The sequence below is a fragment of the Trichomycterus rosablanca genome, chromosome 7, assembly GCF_030014385.1.
Source record: "Trichomycterus rosablanca isolate fTriRos1 chromosome 7, fTriRos1.hap1, whole genome shotgun sequence".
Taxonomy (NCBI): domain Eukaryota; kingdom Metazoa; phylum Chordata; class Actinopteri; order Siluriformes; family Trichomycteridae; genus Trichomycterus; species Trichomycterus rosablanca.
Genome location: NC_085994.1, coordinates 30,720,084 through 30,735,606, shown reverse-complemented (window position 1 = coordinate 30,735,606; position 15,523 = coordinate 30,720,084). Strand labels below are relative to the sequence as shown.

Below are 15,523 nucleotides of genomic sequence, written 5' to 3'. Positions count from 1 at the left end.
CGACTTACACAATGATCTGAACACAATGAGCAATTGAGGGTTAAGGGCCTTGCTCAGGGACCCAACAGTGGCAACTTGGTGGTGGCGGGGCTTGAACCGGCAACCTTCTGTTTACTAGTCCAGTACCTTAACCACTGAGCTATCACTGGCCCCGAATATATGCGCTCGCCTAGTGTGGGTGACAAAATGCATACGGCTGCTGCCCACATGTCGGAGGGGGCGTGGGTTAGCTTAGTTCTCCTTAAATAGTGGAGAGGAAGAGGAAGCGTGACGCAATCGGGCAGTTGGACGCACTAAAAAGTCGGGAGATAAAGGGGAGAAAATGCACAAACAAAAAAGTATAAGAAAATGTGACTTCAAAATTTTTCAGAAGGATGAATATGTTAGGGTAACAGGACTGAGTGAAAACCTGGGGACATGACTTAAACGTGTATTTTACCCACGTTATTATAAGTTTCTTATGGACAATAAATATTAAAAACACAGATGGTAAAAAAGTAAAAAGGATTTCTGAAAGATTTTACTTATTTTATTTTATTGTAAAGTGTAGTGTTAGAAAGTGGGGACATGAAAAAATATAATTTTTTATTAACGCTTTGAATGATATATCCAATTTTCAATTAAATCAATGTGCACAACACTTTGCTTAATGCATTTTAAAGTTCACTTTCATATACACTGATCAGCCATAACATTAAAACCACCCCCTTGTTTCTACACTCACTGTCCATTTTATCAGCTCCACGTACCATATAGAAGCACTTTGTAGTTCTACAATTACTGACTGTAGTCCATCTGTTTCTCTACATACCTTTTTAGCCTGCTTTCACCCTGTTCTTCAATGGTCAGGACCCCCACAAGACCACCACAGAGCAGGTATTATTTAGGTGGTGGATCATTCTCAGCACTGCAGTGACACTGACATGTTGGTGGTGTGTTAGTGTGTGTTGTGCTGATATGAGTGGATCAGACACAGCAGCGCTGCTGGAGTCCACTCACTGTCCATTCTATTAGACACTCCTTCCTAGTTGGTCCACCTTGTAGATGTAAAGTCAGAGACGATCGCTCATCTATTGCTGCTGTTTGAGTTGGTCATCTTCTAGACCTTCATCAGTGGTCACAGGACGCTACCCAAGAGGCGCTGATATATTTTGGTTGGTGGACTATTCTCAGTCCACCAGTGACAGTGAGGTGTTTAAAAACTCCAGCAGCACTGCTGTGTCTGATCCACTCATACCAGCACCACACACACTAACACACCACCACCATGTCAGTGTCACTGCTGTGCTGAGAATGACCCACCACCCAAATAATACCTGCTCTGTAGTGGTCCTGGGAGAGTCCTGACCATTGAAGAACAGCATGAAAAGGGGCTAACAAAGCATGCAGAGAAACAGATGGACTACAGTCAGTAATTGTAGAGCTACAAAGTGCTTCTATATGGGAAGTGGAGCTGATAAAATGGACAGTGAGTGTAAAAACAAGAAGGTGGTTTTAATGTTATGGCTGATCGGTGTACATTTATACATATTATATCCGAGGGACGGAAATCGCACCGATTCGGCGGAACGTTAGCAGGTTAAATTTGAGTGCCCTGCTTCTTAGAAGCTTCCAGTGAAAAAGAAAAAAAACAGCAGTTCAATCTGCTCGACCAATCCCGGCTCACACTGGCTAATTATCACCTCTCTGAATAAACAAATATGATGATGACATCTCGTTTTGATGCTAATGACCCTTAATGGGCACTTGGGGAGGTAAAATGCCTTTCTAATAACTCCCTGTGATAAGAAAAGCTTGAAGTCGCGCTGTGTCAAATGAGACTGAAGCAGACTTAACATTTACCAGCAATAACATGACACACTTAATCTTGATTAGGTTAAAGTGCTGCAGCAGAATGTCAGGCCTGCTGCATCTCAACGTGAGCTGTGACACGCTGCATTTTAAAAACAGATCCGTCGCTCTATTTAATTATGATTATTAGGTATCACCTCAGCTCTCGCTTTCACGCCAGCACACTGCCAGCACACTTCCTTCTTCAATTGCACACGCGTACCCAGAAACACTGGCTTTCATCACCACCTTGTCAAGCATCTGCACGTCCGTGCTGCAACGTTAATTATTCGATGGAGGATGGTAAACAGCCAATCTACTCCAATAAATGCAACGCTCATCTTGTATCATGTACTTGTTTATAACTACGCATGTACACATTCACATATAAAGTTGAATGCGAAAAAATCAAACACTTTGGCCAAATTACATTTCTGGTGGTTTTTCAAGTATAAAGATGTAAACCACCCCTGCAATAATCTAACTTAAAGCTTGAAACCCTTCCAGATGTAAAATCTTAGAACTGAACTAACTGGTTAGGTTTTTATTTACTTATTAGGCAGATAAAAAAACTGACATTAAGAACTGTTAGCTTAGGGCAGTTCCAGGGCGTAATACATTCTCTCTTCACAGACTCATCAGAATGTTTGCTTTTAAACAGCTGCTGGACAATCTCAGAAGCTATTTGACCCCCCAAAGTAGGTGAAGGCTATACAAAGGTTCTGCTGACTGTAGGAATGACGCACTATTCTAGTGCAAAGTGTTACTTTCCTTACATGATATGCAAGGAAAAGTCATGCAACCTTAAAACAAACCCTCTTTTTTTGTCTAAAATATGCAAAACAATATTTAGAAAAGACAGTGGACGGGCCGCTCAGGTGGTGCAGCGGTAAAAACACATGTTAGCACACCAGAGCTGGGATCACGAATACATCGTATCGAGTCTCAGCTCTGCTATTCGACTGGGCTGAGCGGCCACATGAACAACGATTGGCCTGTTGTTCATATAGGGGTGGGGCATTAAGCCGGATAGGGACTCCAGAGCTGGGATCTCGAAAACATCATATCGAGTCTCAGCTCTGCTATCCGGATGGGCTGAGCGGCCACATGAACAACGATTGGCCTGTTGTTCATATAGGGGTGGGGCATTAAGCCGGATAAGGACTCCAGAGCGAATACATCGTATTGAGTCTCGGCTCTGCCATCCGGCTGGGCTAAGTGGCCACATAAACAACGATTGCCCTGTTGTTCATATAGGGGTGGGGCATTAAGCCGGATAGGGACTCCAGGGCTGGGATCTTGAATACATTGTATCGAGTCTCAGCTCTGCCATTCGGCTGGGCTGAGCGGCCACATGAACAACGATTGGCCTGTTGTTCATATAGGGGTGGGGCATTAAGCCGGATAAGGACTCCAGAGCGAATACATCGTATTGAGTCTCGGCTCTGCCATTCGGCTGGGCTAAGTGGCCACATAAACAACGATCGGCCTGTTGTTCATATAGGGGTGGGGCATTAAGCCGGATAGGGACTCCAGAGCTGGGATCTTAAAAACATCGTATCGAGTCTCAGCTCTGCCATTCAACTGGGCTGAGCGGCCACATGAACAACGATTGGCCTGTTCTTCATATAGGGGTGGGGTATTAAGCCGGATAAGGGACTCCTCTAACTGATGCAGCTACGATCTCTGCCGGCTGATTGATGGCGCCTGCACAGGGGCGGGGAAAGAGTGCGTTGATCAGGGTGTGTCTCTCCGTACACAAGGCTGATTCGCATATATGCACTCGCCTAGTGTGGGTGATAAAATGCATATGGCTGCTGCCCATGTGTCGGAGGGGGCGTGAGTTAGCTTTGTTCTCCTCAAATCAGAGCGGGGGTCAGCATTAGTGGAGAGGAGGCAGTTGGATGCGCAGAGGACTACAGGATAAAACAGCACTATGATCTGTTTAAAAAGAACATCTTACAAAGTATTAAGCTGAGGAGTAGATCTATTACATATTAAGATTATTTGGCAACCAGTTGCAACAGAACATTGACCCAGTAGATGTCGGGAATGGATTCCACTAAATATCAAAAAATTCTAAAAGAAAAAGTGGCACAGTCATTCGAGACTGAAGCCAAAAATAGCCTGGCTTCTTAACCCAGACGACGATTCAAATAACACCCCAATCCGCAACAACTTCAGGAAATGCCAGCTGAAGTTTATGAATGGCTTACAGGTCTCCTGACTTTTAATGACATCACTGAAAATCTGTTGAATTTTAAACATGCTGTGCCTGCAAGCAAGCCTGAGAACATTTCAGCTTGAAAAACCTTTTGCAAAAAAGTGTGTGTAGAAATTCTTAGGACAAGCTGGCTTTAAAAAGTTTATAAGCTGTGGTATTAACCAAAGGCCAGGAGTGCCCAAACTTACAACTGTCTGTGAATTTATATGTAATACGCAATTTCCAAAGTCCAACCTGGCCAGTCAAGATGTTTGGCATCCAACAATTTCTACTTTAGAGTTCTACTAAATATACTAAGATGTATAATGCTAACAGAAGTATAGTCTAAAATCTCCCTTGCAAATACACCGATCAGCACACTGATCAACACACACTGTCCATTTTATCAGCTCCACTTACCATATAGAAGCACTTTGTAGCTCTACAATTACTGACTGTAGTCCATCTGTTTCTCTGCATGCTTTGTTAGCCCCCTTTCATGCTGTTCTTCAATGGTCAGGACCCCCAAAGGACCACCACAGAGCAGGTATAATTTGGGTGGTGGGTCATTCTCAGCACTGCAATGACACTGACATGGTGGTGGTGTGTTAGTGTGTGTTGTGTTGGTATGAGTGGAGTTTTAAACACCTCACTGTCACTGCTGGACTGAGAATAATCCACCAACCAAAAATATCCAGCCAACAGCACCCCGTGGGGCAGCGTCCTGTGGCCACTGATGAAGGTCTAGAAGATGACCGACCCAAACAGCAGCAATAGATGAGCGATCGTCTCTGACTTTACATCTACAAGGTGGACCAACCAGGTAGGAGTGTCTAATAGAGTGGAAAGTGAGTGGACACGATATTTTAAAACTCCAGCAGTGGTGCTGTGTATGATCCACTCATACCAGCACAATGATCCACCACCCAAATAATACCTGCTCTGTGGTGGTCCTGTGGGGGTCATTGAAGAACAGGGTGAAAGCAGGCTAAAAAGTATGCAGATAAACAGATGGACTACAGTCAGTAATTGTAGAAGTACAAAGTGCTTTTATATGGTAAGTGGAGCTGATAAAATGCACAGTGTGTGTAGAAACAAGGAGGTGGTTTTAATGTTATGGCTGATCAGTGTACATGCCCACACACATGCCCCGAATTGTATTTAATTTTTAAAAGGAGAACTTTGTATGTTGTATTTTGGAAAAAACGTCCTTCTTCTTCTTCCAAAGAAAAAGGCAGAATAAATCAGACGTTATATAATTACCTCTGTTTCACCTGCACTCAGGACTCATCTTTTGATGATTAATGTACGCCTGTGTAAAAAAAGAAACCAGCTCATCTGCTATGTAATTTGTTAACAGTTTAACTAGCAGACATTATTATTACGGATAATTAGGCAGCACACGAATGCCTTGAGAACTTCAGAGACATGCTATCTTATTGCAGGTTTACTCTTACATTATGTAAAGCTGTCTAACATAACTTTAATGCTTCTGTGTGCAATGTGTCACCTATAATGTTTTACAGAAATGTTAGGGTATAATCACGCTTAATTTGGTACCTGTTTTTAAATCCTGCATAAAATGTTCTGATTTTAAGACGTAAATGCTTTTCAGTGCATATCCTGGTGTTTTTTCCATGTTTCTATTTACTGACAACAGCTGTAGTGGGGCGGATTGCGCCTCGCCCATGAGGTGCCGGATGTAGCCCAGCACCTGCAGGAATGGAAAGCAAATCCAATTTGTAGGCCAAAAAGTGCTACAACACCGATTGGGTTCCCATAAATAGATGAAGGTCTGTCTGAAAACCTAGTGAGCTCTCTACATAGACAGCACTTCACGCCATCCTACACGCGCGTCCAAGAAGAAGCTGTCTTCATTCTTAGATGCCTCAAAATGCTGCCTACTAAGATGCCATAATCTGACCGATAGTCCTGTTGAATAACGTGAGAGCTATGAGTGCTTCCTTATGGAGAAGGCAATCCCAGAATTCAGTGTGGGAACCTTTCTCACAAAAGATTCTAATATGGCAAATGGAACAGCAAGCATAGTAACTTACAAATGTAAGTAATTCTCATTATTTTTTTTTCTTAATGGAAACCCACACGGACACGGGGAGAACATGCAAACTCCACACAGAAAGGACTCGCTCAGGTGGCGCAGCAGTAAAAACACACGCTGGAACCAGAGCTGGGATCTCGAATACATCGTATCGAATCTCAGCTCTGCCTGCCGGCTAAGGCTGAGCAGCCACATGAACAACGATTGGCCTGTTGTTCAGATATGGGCGGGACTAAGCCGGATGGAGTCTCTCTCCCATGACTGTTGCAACTACGACCTCTGCTGGCTGATTGATGGCGTCTGCACAGAGATGAGAAAAGAGTGCTCTCAGGGTGTGACTCTCCGTGCACAACGCTGAGCTGCACTGCACTCGTCAAAGTGCAGGTGATAAGATGCCTACGGCACGCTGCCCACGTGTCGGTGGGGGGCGTGGGTTAGCTTCGTTCTCCTCATTCAGAGCAGGGATCGACATTGGTGGAGAGGAAGCATGACGCAATCGGGCAATTGAACGCGCTAAAAAGGGAGAAAATGCATAAACAAACATATTTTCTTTAAAAAAAGAAAGGACCCGGACCCTCCTCCCTGGGGATCAAACCCAGGACCTTCTGTGAGGCGACAGTGCTACCCACTTAGCCCCTGTGCCGCCCTGTTGGTAAATTAGTACAAAAATAGTCTGTATGACAGAAATGGCTTTTTTGTTTTGTTTTTTTTTATTAGGATTTTAACGTCATGTTTTACACTTTTGGTTACATTCATGACAGGAAACGGTAGTTTATCTTCACACAAGATTTATCAGTTCACAAGGTTATATTAATCACAGTCCTGGACAATTTTGTATCTCCAATTTACCTAACTTGCATGTTTTTGGACTGTGGGAGGAAACCGGAGCTCCCGGAGTAAACCCACGCAGACACGGGGAGAACATGCAAACTCCACACAGAAAGGACCCAGACAGCCCCACCTGGGGATCGAACCCAGGACCTTCTTGCTGTGAGGCGACAGTGCTACCCACTTAGCCACCATGCCGCCCGGCTAACCAGGGACGAACGCATCAATACAATAAAAAAAAACACCACAGTAATGCGGATAATAATACATTGCATCACCTGTAATAAAAAGTGTGATATCTATGAAACTACCACCAAACCTCACAATGAAAGTTAAGTACAGAAATATTGTAGGTGTGGGTGTCTATTTCCCCTTAACTGAACCCACACAGATTTTCGATGTGGCAACTGTAATCGAAGAAAAGGACAAAACTTTACAGTGCAGCTCACTTTAGTAGCACTATGGGGGCAGCTATGTGTGACTTCTTTATGAGGTGACGAGGCTCATCTACCATTTATATAGTAAAAGCAAACAGTGTTTTATTCAAACCAAACACCAGAGCCTTTTTCCACTGTGTATGTACTTAAATACATGGTTGTATTAGACTGATTTTACACAATCACAGCACTATGAGACTAGTGCTGTGCCTGGATATTTACAAAGCTAGTCAATAGTCTGGGGCTCTGAATGATAATGAATTTACTTGGTTTTCAATTTAACATCTGGTAGTTTAATGCTGCTAACGATTTAATGCAGATTTAAATATACAGACGTTGTATCTGGTAATGATGCAAACACATACAAATTAATTCTTTTAATTATGCACATCTGGTACAGAAGTGCACAATTTTAGTAACATAGTTAAGGATACAGAGGGGCATAAGCATAACGTAAAAGTACATTTTCTCAAGTGTTTAATCTGCTTGTTTATAAATACACAAGCATTCCATTGCTCGCTTTAGCTTTGTCTTTCTTGCCCTACACATCCTGAGCTCCTGTGGTCCCTGCGGGCTTATACTGAATAACACAAAAGATCAACACAGTAACAAAAATCATCATTTTGACTTTAACTTTAAAGTTTTGGGTTTGTTTTTTATGTTTCAGTAAAGTTGTCGCTGACATTTAAGCAAATATATGTAGCCTCTAAAACAAAAACAACAAAAAAAACCTATTTAAATAGAAGCGTATGCAAACTGTCACTCAAACAGTCAAATGCACACACTCTGAATTCTGTGTTACTCATGCATAATGCTCATTTTATGGATAAATTAAATACAGACATAATAGTTTTATTGTCCTGGCTTTTCACATAAGTGTTCAAAAAGGAACGACTTGTATTTACAGGATTCTTATTCATATCTGGTTGATGACAGTAGACACATCAGTTGTAGACTGACTTAATGTGCCATTTAGTTCAAACTGATTGAATCCCAAGACTGCAAAGAAATCCTCATTAAGTGTATGAATTTTTTTACTTCAAGTAGCGGTGGGCAATAAAGCCAAAACTTACTAGCATGATATATGTAATTTATCTGTAATTTATAATATTTTATTGAATTTTCTTAGTAGTATAGTCATAAATGCTGTATACACTGATCAGCCATTACATAAAAACCACCTCCTTGTTTCTACACTTAATGCCCATTTTATCAGCTCCACTTACCATTTAAAAGCATTTTGTAGTTCTACAATTACTGACTGTAGTCCATCTGTTTGTCTGCATGCTTTGTTAGCCCCCTTTCATGCTGTTCTTCAATGGTCAGGACTCTCCCAGGACCACTACAGAGCATTTTTTTATTATTTAGGTGGTGGATCATTCTCAGCACTGCAGTGACACTGACATTGTGGTGGTGTGTTAGTGAGTGTTGTGCTGGTATGAGTGGATCAGACACAGCAGCGCTGATGGAGTTTTTAAACACATCACTGTCACTGCTGGACTGAGAATACTCCAACAAGCAAAAATATATCCAGAAAACAGCACCCCATTGGCAGTGTCCTGTGACCACTGATGAAGGTCTAGAAGATGACCAACTCAAACAGCAGCAATAGATGAGCGACCGTCTCTGACTTTACATCTACAATGTGGACAACTAAGTAGGAGTGTCTAATAGAGTGGACAGTGAGTGGACACGGTATTTAAAAACTCCAGCAGTGCTGCTGTGTCTGATCCACTCACACCAGCACAACACACACTAACACACCACCACCATGTCAGTGTCACTGCAGTGCTGAGAATGATCCACCACCTAAATAATACCTGCTCTGTGGTGGTCCTGTGGGGGTCCTAACCATTGAAGAACAGGGTGAAAGCAGGCTAAAAGAGTATGTAGAGAAGTAGATGGACTGCAGTCAGTAATTGTAAAACTACAAAGTGCTTCTATATGGTAAGTGGAGCTGATAAAATGGGCAGTGAGTGTAGAAACAAGCAGGTGGTTTTAATGTTATGGCTGATCAGTGTATAAAACAATTGTCATCAGTATTGCTATCTGGTAACTTAGTGGTTAAGGTACTGGACTAGCAATCAGACGGTTGCCAGTTTAAGCCCACCACTGCCAGGTTGCCCCCGTTAGGCCACTGAGCAAGACCCTCAACATTCGATTCTGGCACTGTATTAGTCACAACTGCAAGTCGCTTTGGATGAAAAGTATTAGCTAAACAGTAGAGCTGAATCTTTACTGGTAGACTCATTCCCATCATATTGTATAGTTTTTTTTGTAGAAAGAATGGACTGTGTAAATCTGATGTTTGCCAAAGAATTTCTTTCAACCAATCCACATTACCCAAAAATAAAGTTGTTGAGTTGGTCTTACCTGTGTGATTTCTGAATTATGTAATTTTTAGTCTGTCGAATATTTCTCCTTTTATTTGACTCTCTGTTATGTTACTGACGCCGACCACCTAATGGTATTTGTTTGAAACAGAGGCCTTAGCCCTATAAAGCATCCAAACCAGCTGTAATTAGTTTGTTATTGTGGCTGTCTGGTAGGCATTGTTCTCTGCTCCATGTAATGGATGTTTTTTATGTCAAGACAAACGGGGAAAACAGTGGTATGGTTTTGTTCTTGCCGCGTGTAGCAGACTGTGGTTTGAAATGGGTTTGATGCGGCAGGCTGGGCGGAACGCTCTCAGACGCGTTTACGAGGTTCACGCGTTACACGGGCAGAGTTCTCTTTGAAGAAATTTTTTTTTTTTTCAAATTAACAGGAGGGCTATTTGTGGGACTGGGCTTTGGCAAGATAATAAAAAGCACACATCAGTGTGAGCAGCAGATTACACCAGCACGTGCTAAACGCAGGGTAAAAACCTCAGCACTCAGAAGAAAGGAGACAGCGTTTAGATAGCGAACAATGGAGTGATAACTAGGCGATGAGCGTGGAAGCATAAGGGTGTGTTGCGTGTCTTGGTGTGGGCGAGAGTGAGGGGAATAGCTGTGTATGTGGTGCGTAGGTGGGGGTGCGCCAAACGAGAACCGGGCACCAGTTCATGAGAGATGAAAGGGAAAGGGGGGGATCCCACACTGGCATTTTTGACCACAGTGAACTGCTATTCTGACAGGGCTGCCACACCTCCCATGAGACTAATACAATAACCGGCAGCAATAACCAAGAGAACCCCTGGAGAAAGAGACTGCACAAACACACCCAGCACCCCTCTAATCAACACCTAATGCTTTTAAAATAGGTTCAAAACAGAAAACAGATTTGTGTGTGTCTGCACGTTATGTTGGCTGAGTTAGTTTTAAGTATATGTAAATTCATTTGATGAAAAATACACACATTTTTGTTAAACGAATAAAATGATTCCTGCTTAAATTACAGATCACGTTGGCTACATTACTGTGTTTCAGTAAATTAAAGTCAACTGGTTTCTCAAATTTTAAGTGAATGTTATCCATTCTTATAAAACCGAAGCGTCTGATTAAAAAATGAAAAAAGACACTGTTTAAACTGGAAATAAAAAACACTGTTGTTACTGGTATGCTTCTTTTGTGCCTATAACAAGGCGGAAATGATGTTTAGCTAAAAAGCATTATTATTTTTCATTCTTATCAACTGCTTTATCCTGGTCCGAGTCACAGTGAGAAACGCTGGGCACAAGGCAGGAATACCGTGCACAGGGTGCCAATCCAAACACCCCTCTTCCTGACATAGCCACTCATGTCTGTGCAAACTGCCAGTTGACTGATAGCACCGCTGAGATTTGAACCTGGTTCTCAGTGGTGATGGGTTAGCTTGACAAACTGAAGCACAATCCAAGCACCTAAAAGCATTTTATCTCTGAAAAACAACATGTACTGTACATACTTTCAGTAGGAGTACAGTGGGAACTTTTGCATGTTATTTATTAAACTGCTACAGGTGAAGCTTGCACACATTATGTTCTTGCTAACCCTTGTACTGTAGATACATTGTGCAAACAAATAGAAATGAAGCAAAAGGGCAGGTATATTGTTATAATATAAGTTTAACTAAAGTTTGGACAGTTGGTGTCATTTTTACCACTTCCCAAAACTAGGTGATGACCTGCATTTACACCAACAAGCAACAAAACCACAAGCAACTATTTATGTCTTATGTAAATTAAGATTTTGTTTGGTGTGGTACATCAACAAATCTCTGTGAGAGCTCAGGTAGATCCGTCTGTTGACATCCCTCACAGCTCCATTCTCGTGCTGCATTCAGTGTGCCAAAAAACTCAACATACAGTTACAAGTTGCATATTAGTCAGCAGACGCTATACATAGTGTTCACAGTCTTAAATTGTTTAGCAATGGCTCCCTACATGTTAACAGAAGACAATATAGGTGACAGCAGCAACTTGTTGGCCTCTGTCTGCTGAACATCACCTAACTGAAGCGGGTCGCAGGCTAGCACTCTTGTAAAGTCACCAGTAGGATTTATACACAGAGCATCAGCATGTATGAAGGACCATTTTACCCCCTCCATATGCCTCCCCTGCTCATGCCAGTACCAAGGGCAGATAGTAGAAGTTGTTTCAGCTATTGAAAAGAAAGGAGCTGGAATCCTCCCATACCTCAGACAACACCTATTGTGTCTGTTGGCTGGAGTCACTCCTTTTTCAAAGTGCAACCAGGCAGAAAAATATCCATGGAGCGACAGTTCTTTGGGTAACAGTTCTATTTTGTGACAACTGGATTTATGTGTCAACGGTTTAGGCTGCTGATGGTGATGGTATAATAGTAAATGGTGTCACATTTGAATATACACCGATCAGCCATAACAATAAAACCACCTCCTTGTTTCTACACTCACTGTCCATGTTATCAGCTCCACTTACCATTTAGAAGCACTTTGTAGTTCTACAATTACTAACTGTAGTCCATCTGTTTCTCTAGATACTATTTTAGCCTGCTTTCACCCTGTTCTTCAATGGTCAGGACCCCCACAGGACCACTACAGAGCAGGTATTATTTGGGTGGTGGATCATTCTCAGCACTGCAGTGACACTGACATGGTGGTGGTGTGTTAGTGTGTGTTGTGCTGGTATGAGTGGACACCTCCCTGTTACTGTCGGACTGAGAATAGTCCACCAACCAAAAATATCCAGCCAGCAGCGCCCCGTGGGCAGCGTCCTGTGACCACTGATGAAGGTCTAGAAGATGACCAACTCTAACAGCAGCAATAAATGCGCGATCGTCTCTGACTTTACATCTACAAGGTGGACCAACCAGGTAGGAGTGTCTAATAGAGTGGACAGTGAGTGGACACGGTATTTAAAAACTCCATCAGCGCTGCTGTGTCTTATCCACTCATAGCACCATGTCAGTGTCACTACAGTGTTGAGAATCATCCACCTCCTAAATAATACCTGCTCTGTGGTGGTCCTAAAAATTGAAGAACAGGGTGAAAGCAGGCAAAAAAAGCATGTAGAGAAACTACAATGTGCTTCTATATGGTAAGTGGAGCTGATAAAAATGGACAGTGAGTTTAGAAATAAGGAGGTGGCTTTAAAGTTATGGCTGATCGGTGTATATATCCCCAGTTTCAAGACCCAAATTAAACTGATCCCATTTAGAATGTGTTGGAACAGGAGATTTAAAGCATGAATGCACAGCAAACAGAATCCGCTGCAATTTCATGATGCAAGCACGGCAACATGAAACAAAACCTCAAAGGACTGTTTCCAACACAACATCTTGTGGTGGGGGTTCAAAGTAGTTTCATGTAAAGTACCAGTGAGTGTATATATATATATATATTGTCTGGTTTCATTGTTTACTGCACAGAAACAGACTAACACTAAAAACAATAAAACAAATCTGTCAAATGCTAAGAAAAAGAAAAAAAGCAAAGCACCCATCAACCAAATGAAGTGCTTGATCTTAGATCTTAGAGAGGTGCTTGAATTAGACAGCTCTTCTGTCTTTTCACACTTTGTCAAGTGGAAAACACACACACACACACACACACACACACACACACACACACACACACAGCTGCAGATAAGGAAGTCGGCTCCCTTCACTGGCTTTTTGCAGGCTCCAGTAAACTGCTTTATGGAGAAAATGTACAAGCTTGACACACCTGAACGGATCTTAATGGACAGCAAGTACTCACTCACACAAAACTACCACCAGACAAAGAAAACAGCAAGAAATGAACTGCTGAAGTAGCGCCATCATATACAGGGTTAATATAACATACACGGTAACTAATAGCAACCACATTCACGAACGACCTGGCAACAGACACTGATTTAAATACCCTGCTAAAGTCGGGTCTGCGCATTTCACAGCAGCATGAATACCAGCACACGTACACACACTTTTTGTTCACTTTTAAAGAGCACAGGCTTTTATATTATTTCTTTAAAATAGGAGACATGTAGTCTATCTAGCAAATCCCGTATGAGTTCTACCGGCTTCACAACGCAGCAACAATTAAACTTCACTCTCACAGCGCAAACGTTACTTACTTTCTTTATTCAGCACCGTCCACTTTTTTATTCCATTCAGGAGTAAAGTGTTGTTCTTTCTAAAACAACAAACACAAAAGGTTTAAAAGGAAAAGAAAATGAAGAGAAACTGCGCTACTGACGGACTGAACTAATCCCATTCTGTGCGTGCGTTCCCCAGCTCGACGTTCAGCAGCGGTTGAGATAAGAGCGAGGTGAGCAGCGCGCGCTGAGCCACGAGGGAGTGGGAGGAGCTTTCTCTATCAAAAGGGCGGAGCTTATACGCTTCACATTCTATTGTCCCAGCCCCACCCATGAATATAAACGCCAATTAATCTTCCTACAAACTGGTTAGAGTCTCGGTGGATCTGGAGCTGGTAGGAAACACTTGACGCAAGCCAGGGATACACCCTAAAAAGTGCACCTGTCCATCCATTACACTGGATCGTTCATTTGCTTAATCACTTACTTACGCCTAGGGGCAATTTAGAGTAGAATAGAATAGAATGCCTTTATTATCATATATACATATACCAGAGATGTTCACAAGTCACAAAATACGAGCCCGAGTTACGAGTCTTTAGGCTAGAGTCCGAGTCGAGTCACGAGTCTTTAGGCTAGAGTCCGAGTCGAGTCACGAGTCTTTAGGCTAGAGTCCGAGTCGAGTCACGAGTCAATATAATATACACAAATCATATTGCAAGCGTAGCATAGAAATAAACAAATAATATGTCATTTCAGATAAAAACCAACAACAGATTAGCGACTGTATTTTGCCGTTTTACTTCGTGCCTTTACTTTCCTAGGTACAAGTTAAAAGCTTAAACTGATACGTGTTGTTTTCATTGCAAATGACTGTACAATGAAATCCCAAACACAGAAAAAAATCCATAATACTGCTTACCTTAGCTCATGTTGTTCCAGATGCTATTAAATTTATAACCATGTGTTGTCACATTAGGAATATAATTTTTTTTTTTTTTTCTATTTTTCCCCCCAATTTTCCCCCCTAATCTAGTCGTGTCCAATTACCCTGAATGCGTCCTCTGTACTGATTCGACCCTTCACCGCTGACAGAGGACGCCTCTCAACTGACATACACCCCCTCCGGCACGTACAGTCAGTACAGACTGCATTTTTCACCTGCACGAGTTGAGTTCACACTGACGGGCACTGTGCATGGAGGGCCACACCCCCATCAGCATTATTCCTCAGCCCTGTGCAGGCGCCATCAGTCAGCCAGCAGGGGCTGCAGTTGCACCAGTTATGAGGACCTATGAGCCAACTTTTTTATCCTGAACAACAGTCAATCGTTGTTCATGCCGCCGCCCAGCCCAGTCGAAAAGGCATACGATGTATTCGAAACCCCAACTCTGGTGCGCTAGCGTACTTTACCACTGCGCCACCCGAGCGGCTTAGAATCCGTTATTTTGTAAATGTGCTTATAATTTAAAACCTCCAAACTTTTCCCGGTTGTAAAGTAAAACACTAACTCGTTAGAAAGCCAATCAAGTGTTTCATTGACAATCATCTGTGTGACGCTGCAAACTAAATACATGCAAATAACAGCATTTCTTACTAACAATTGAAATCAGAAGGTCTGATTGGAAAAGCGGTTCTTAAAATCATTAGCGCCAATTCTGTAGGAGTGTTTCATTCACATTATCTGTTACTGTGAAGCGCACTAC

The 15,523-nt window shown here is 42.4% G+C and overlaps 1 protein-coding gene across 1 annotated transcript in view; it reads right to left on the bottom strand.

Moving 5' to 3' along the window:
- The window catches only part of plxnb3 (plexin B3), a 183,392-nt gene extending 169,392 nt beyond the window's left edge, over positions 1-14,000 (bottom strand). Inside the window, exon 1 of the mRNA XM_062999217.1 lies at positions 13,857-14,000. The gene's annotated coding sequence lies outside the window, so the exon portion shown is untranslated. The remainder of the gene's footprint in view (positions 1-13,856) is intronic.
- Between the last annotated feature and the right edge of the window lie 1,523 nt (positions 14,001-15,523).